Genomic DNA, 6,332 nt, shown 5'->3' with positions numbered 1-6,332 from the left:
CAGTCATTAAATAAAAATGCTCATTAAAATTAGGTGACATCATGACTGGTGCGCTAGTTAAAGCCTCTTTAACGCGCCTAAAAGCTTCATCGGCCTCAGGAGTCCAGGTAATGGTCTGCCCCTTTTTCCTGTTCTTCAAAATATCCGTAAGAGGTGACAACAAGGTAGAGTACGAAGGTACAAACCGGCGGTAATATCCACACATTCCCAATATCCTACGGACTTGGGTGGTGGTCTTAGGTATAGGAAAATTCTTAATAGCAACTATTTTCTCAGGATCAGTTCTTAGACCCTGATTATCAACAACATAACCCAAAAACTTAAGACTAGGGCGACAAAACTGACACTTATCCAGATTAATTGTTAGATTAGCTTCCTTAAGACGTAAAAACAATTTATCTAAAATTTCCATATGAAGGGAAAAATCAGGAGTGACTACTAAAATATCGTCCAAATAATAGAAAACATAGGGCTCTAACTGTGGACCAATGACTAAATCCATCAGACGACACATTGTCTGAGGAGCAGAAACAAGACCAAAAGGCATGGTGACAAACTGGAATAATCCTTTACCACTGACAGCAAAAGCAGTATACTTCTTACTCTCTTCACTCAGTGGGATCTGTAAGAAGGCCTTAGACAAATCTATCGAAGAGATGTATTTGGCATTCTGAAGTTTGCTCAAAATCACATCAATTCGGGGAATTGGATAAGCATCCCTGTTAGTGGTGATACTCTTTAGTTTTCGACCATCAAAGCAGATCCTGAAGGATCCATCCTTCTTCTTCGTTAACCAGAGCGGGGAACAGTAGGACGACGTTGAAGGTTCTATGATATTTAAAGCAAGCATCGAATCTACTTCTTTCTCTAAATCTGCCTGCCAGGCTTGAGGTATGGGATACTGATATAATCTGAAAGGAGTAGGATTTCCCACCTCAATAGTGTGAAATATTAATGAAGTACGACCTAGTTTGTCATTTGAAGAAATAGTAGTAAACTGAGAGATCATATTCTCCAATTGCCTTTGTTCAGAACTAGATAAACTGGAAAAATCATGTATAGCACTAAGGGTAGACAGATTGAATTCAGATATGGAAAAAGAAAAATCAGAACAACTTAAAGTGCTATTAAAAGCATTGAAAAAGTCCATACCTAAAATTATAGAATTCTGTACAGAAGGAATAACATAAAATGTAATTTGCCTACATAAATTTGCCACTGTGATTTCAATTTGTAGTTTGCCTGTAATAGACTGAACTGTACCATCTGCTGTAGATACTTGCAAGGATGAAATGGGCATAATGGAAATATTAGCATTTTTAAATAAATTTAATGAATGTGCTCCTATCAACGAAATATTAGAGCCACTATCTAATAACGCTAAACACGATTGTCCTAAAATTTGTATAGGTAAATATGGCCTATTATCATTTTGTTTCCTAACCAATAAAGAATTAATATCTAAATCTAAAATATTTGGTTGGCTACAACCGTTATATGGAACTACTTCACTATCAAAATTATTATAATACTTAACACTACTAATTGAAGAAGAATTTGTGGGTTTGTAATCATGTGAATCCTGCGAATTCAACGTATCCTGACTCAAAGTTAATTTCTGGACTGATTTTGATTTGTGGTGTGTGCTTGTTTCTTGAATGATACTCTCTTCCCTTTCCGACTGGAAGATGGGTTTGAGTTGCTGGGTGTGCTTGGGCCAGCGGTCTCGTTTTCTGATGGGGTTTGATTCCCTGATTGGGTGTTGGACGGAGAAACGCTCAGGGGACGGATCTCCGACATTTCGTTTCCCGAACACTTAAAACAATTTCTTTTGAGAGTATTTTCCCTACCGCAACCGTGGCAGAAAATACGAGTTTGTGGGATACCACAATCATTGAACTTATGATTAGACTGGTGACAATTCCAGCAAACAACAGAACTAAAAACAGAAACATTATGTTCATGGCCCTTATTTTGCCAAGAACGTTGTCTATAGGAAGTTGGCTGAGAAGAGGAATTAGAAGAGGGTCCAGATGAAGATGAAGGCTGAGAGGACCAGGATAACGTTTCCTCCAAACGTTTGCACTTTACAGTGAGATCATCAATACTCTGGATGTCCATAAGAGCTAACTGTTGATGGTAAAAAGGCAATAAACATTTTAAGATGATTTTTATTTTGGACAAATCAGATAAAGGAGTATCTAAACGGCTACACATGCCTAATATAGTATTAATGAACATAGTGACAGACTCTCCTGGTTTCTGCTTACGGTTTTTGATTTCATCCAAGAGATCATCCTGGTATGAGTAAGGAAGAAAATCTGACCTCAACTTGCGAACGAGATCAGACCAGCAAGACAAATTACCCCTATTATTCATGAACCAGGTGAAAGCAGGACCGGTAAACAATTCGGCTGAAGCCGCAAACAAATTTTCCTCGGAAACCCCTCTAGATACACGAAGACACTCAACCTTTTCTAAAAATGAAATCACATCCGTGTGCTGTTTTTCACCTGAAAATGAAACACCCCATTTGTGTACTTGAACGGGTTTGGAATATGTGAAACTAGGAACGACACTTACTGGAGCATTAGGAGTAGATGTGGCTATGGGGTTAACCTTAGAATCAAGCTCACCCTCCAATGTAAGGATTTTAAGAGAAACAGACTTTTTAAAAGGTTCCTGCTCTTCCGTAGTACACTGTAACAAGTGTACACGGCCAGAAATATGAGTTAGACGAGATATTAATCGAGCATATTCAGTGTCTTGTACAGTTCCCCTAAACTTCTCTATTTTCTTAGACAAGCTATCCAACGTTTCGGATATTCCTTTCCGTTGGTCCTCAAAAGGGATATGTACAACTGAAAGTTGAGTGAAACTCCTATTGCCTGCTTCTTGCTTCAAAGCACCCCGCAAAAGATTGCGTTTTCTATCGACTGTTGCCGACTCCTCTGGTACTATGTCCCTAATTTTTAACTCATAGTCCAATTCGTCCACCAGAAGATGTTCAACTTTAAAAGCACCCATGATGAAACAAAAATTATTGACAAGCAATCCAAAGGTCAGAAATACGAAATATACTTAAGTTTGTACGCAAAATATATAAGTTCGGAGAAAATATTAGCAACACACCAACAAAATCAAAAATGGCCAGCAAAATATATGTATCAAATAAATAAAGTAAATAAGGTATAATCAAGTAAATATAGTACCTAAATATTGGAAAAAAAAATTGGTTATTATACTTGTACTAGAAAAAAAATATGTAAGTATTAACGATTACTGTACGTACAAATACAACACTGGCTGAAAGAGTAAAATAATATAATCTAATATATGTTAGTTACTTATACTTCGTTTCAAATTCAACCCAGAATGTAAGCTGTATAACAAAACTATAAACGAGGTTTCAAAATCTCAACTAATTAATAGATACAGCAGTGACAGTGTACCTGTTTAGTATTAGTAAATAGTTAAAGACAAAATAAATCAGAACAGAATGTATAAAAAGATATCAGAAGGGAATAATATAAATAAAAGAAAAAAAAATGAACTAAAAGAACTACTGTCTTAGAACCTATAAAAGGTTGGCACCAAGTTGGGCTGCCGATGTAACAAAAAACTACTTTGCAGTAGTATTTGTAGAACTAGAATGCTAAGGTGAAATGAGTGAGTGGGTGAGGAACTGATAATAGAAGTATGGGGAGACAGAGGCAAACTAAATAGAATTGGCTAGCAAGAAATGCAAGAGAACGACTTGACACTCAAGGATGGGTACGGCTCGTTTGCATGCCTGTCGAAGAACAGTAGCTTAAACTAAAGAGGGATGATGACTAGAACCAGAAATATGAATATAAAAAGAGAGGCTTATAAAATAGATAGAATAAATATTAATATAATAAAAATAGAAAAATATAAGAGATAAATAGACTAAATTGCGGGCGCCAGAAGTAGGGATGGACCGAACTCCCAGGTATCTTACACTGCTGTAAATTATTCAATATATTAAATTATTAAATTCAAAAATGGAAAAAAAAATAATTGATATACAAACAAATAAATATTTATTAAAATATAACTACCTAGATTATTGACAACCTCTGAGTTAGAAAAAATACAACCTATGTAACTCTAAAATGACAATTTGACTTAACTACTTATCTGAATATGAGTATACAACTATAATTACATTAGTACTGGGGTAGCTCTTATATGGAGCGTACCCCCAACTTACACTAAGGTTAAACAACAACCTTCACCAAATAATCGTACGATTGTAATACGTACAGCAACGTTAAATACTACAAGAAATCAATACTAAAATACCTACCTAGGATGAACCATACAAATATATATAACTCAATGAGTTGAATAGGCAACACCTAACTGAACCAACGCAGTCCTGGATGATAAAGATCCTTTTTCTGACTCGTGGTTTTTAATAATGACCAAGTAAAACTAATAGCTATCCTGAAGGGATAGGGATTAGGGATTGAATTTAATTTAATAACAAATGAATTTAAGTTAAGCAAACAGATTGAGAATTTAAATTACAAGAAACAAGCTAATAATATTAAAATATATATATAGTTATATGAAAAATATGGGAAACAAGTCTAATAATATTAATAAAAAATAAATGTAAGGAACTACTGTATGGGAAAAGGTTATTTGGGCCCAAATTATCCTCTTTTACAAAGAGACATACAGGTGTGGGAGCGCTATTGAATTATGTGTATGTTACTTACTTAAATGTTCTGGATATTATAAAAAAAATAAGTGTATAAGTGTACTGGTATAGGTAGATAACTATTGCACTGTTAAATATAAAAAGTTCCCGAAACAAACCCGATTGACCTGATATTGTCCCCACAAGTTTTCCTTACTACTTCTCAGTAAAGTCTTAAGCACAGAATGGTGCTACGCAGTCAACCGTAACACGGCAATTCTCCAAAATGCAGGATAATGAAGAACAAAAATTACATGTTCCTCTAGTACTTGTCCCCTAGGTGACTTGGTCGAAAAGCGGTCCTTCTCAGGTGGTAGGAGTAGTTAAAAGATTTTCCCCAGTGGCTAAAAACAAATAGAATCCTGGTTTTACTTCCTTGTAATAATGTAGGGAAAAGTCAGAGAAAGAAAAACAAAAATCAGGAAGTTTTTATTTAGAATAAAGAAGAATCAGAAAAAGCTATCTCATTAGAAAGGAAAAAACAATCTTCCACTAGACTGTTTGGTGACCTTGTCATAAGATTGGCATATAAAATGGCCTTGACTCGATAATATGTAGACAAGTAAGTCTAAAATTTAAATGCTGAATATATTTACTTTGGAAATAGCTTTTCATAAAAAATAGTATAGTTATTAAATGATAGGGAATAATGCCAAAGTAGTGTAAAAATTTATGAAAATACCAAATATCGGAACAGGATCGGTGGATATGATGTACGGAATTTACTGTGTTTCAGAACTTCATGATTATAATATATAAAATTGGAATTGGGTAATATGTGATGTAACATAACCCCACAAATTAAGAGAGGTAATTTTTTAAGATTTATGACAAAATACTTTCCCTCTTAGTGGATATTACAGACAATGAAATATTTAAAAGATACCAGCCTGAATTAATAAGCTCACTGCAAGATTTAATAGTAAAATTTTTTTTGAAGACGTAAAAAACAAATATGGCGTTATAGTAGCGTGTAAAAACAAAAAATTATTTACCAGATAAACCACAAATCACTGCTGCGAACCTCCAACCTCGTTTCTTCAGCCCACTAAACACATACGTAATAAACTTGGATAATTTCTTTTCAAAATAATACTATGACTTGAAACAAGAATGAAATATTCGCCACTTTTACGTGAATAGGTTATCTGCTACTAGGTACTTATTCGGTTGAAGGCTCCGACCAAAGTGATATCTTATTTTCCGTTCTACGCCGACCATGTCACAATACGGTTCATGGGTTTACCGCCAGGAGTACACAAGGTACAAAACGTACAGGTCTGCTAATCTATAGGTTTGTGATGACGTCAGTGAAAGACGAAATATTTATTAGTAATTGTTTCAAGTAGAATTTAATAACAGAACATTATTAAAATTTAAATCGCATAACAATAAAAATGATTAGAAGTTAACGGAATGTTATATGTTATCATGGTCTATCAAAGTACTTATCTAACAAACGTCTGTCTTAAAATACTCGTATAAGGCTGTATAGAACATTGATAGTCCCCGTTCTCACATATGGTTCAGAGGCATGGACGCTAACTAAAACAGATGAATCCGCTCTATCAATTTTTGAAAGAAAGGTACTACGCAAGATATT

General features: G+C 34.7%; 1 long non-coding RNA gene across 1 annotated transcript; it reads right to left on the bottom strand.

The window, feature by feature from the left end:
* Positions 1–4,047: 4,047 nt before the first annotated feature.
* LOC126892441 (uncharacterized) lies at positions 4,048–5,875 on the bottom strand. The gene is made up of 2 exons (XR_007700831.1): positions 5,725–5,875; positions 4,048–5,073 (listed from the first exon to the last, which is right to left on the bottom strand). It is a non-coding gene; the product is annotated as an uncharacterized LOC126892441 (long non-coding RNA).
* Between the last annotated feature and the right edge of the window lie 457 nt (positions 5,876–6,332).

The sequence above is a fragment of the Diabrotica virgifera genome, chromosome 9 (assembly GCF_917563875.1).
Source record: "Diabrotica virgifera virgifera chromosome 9, PGI_DIABVI_V3a".
Lineage (NCBI taxonomy): Eukaryota > Metazoa > Arthropoda > Insecta > Coleoptera > Chrysomelidae > Diabrotica > Diabrotica virgifera.
The sequence above is the reverse complement of the archived record's forward strand: the minus strand, read 5'-3'. Positions and strand labels throughout refer to the sequence as shown.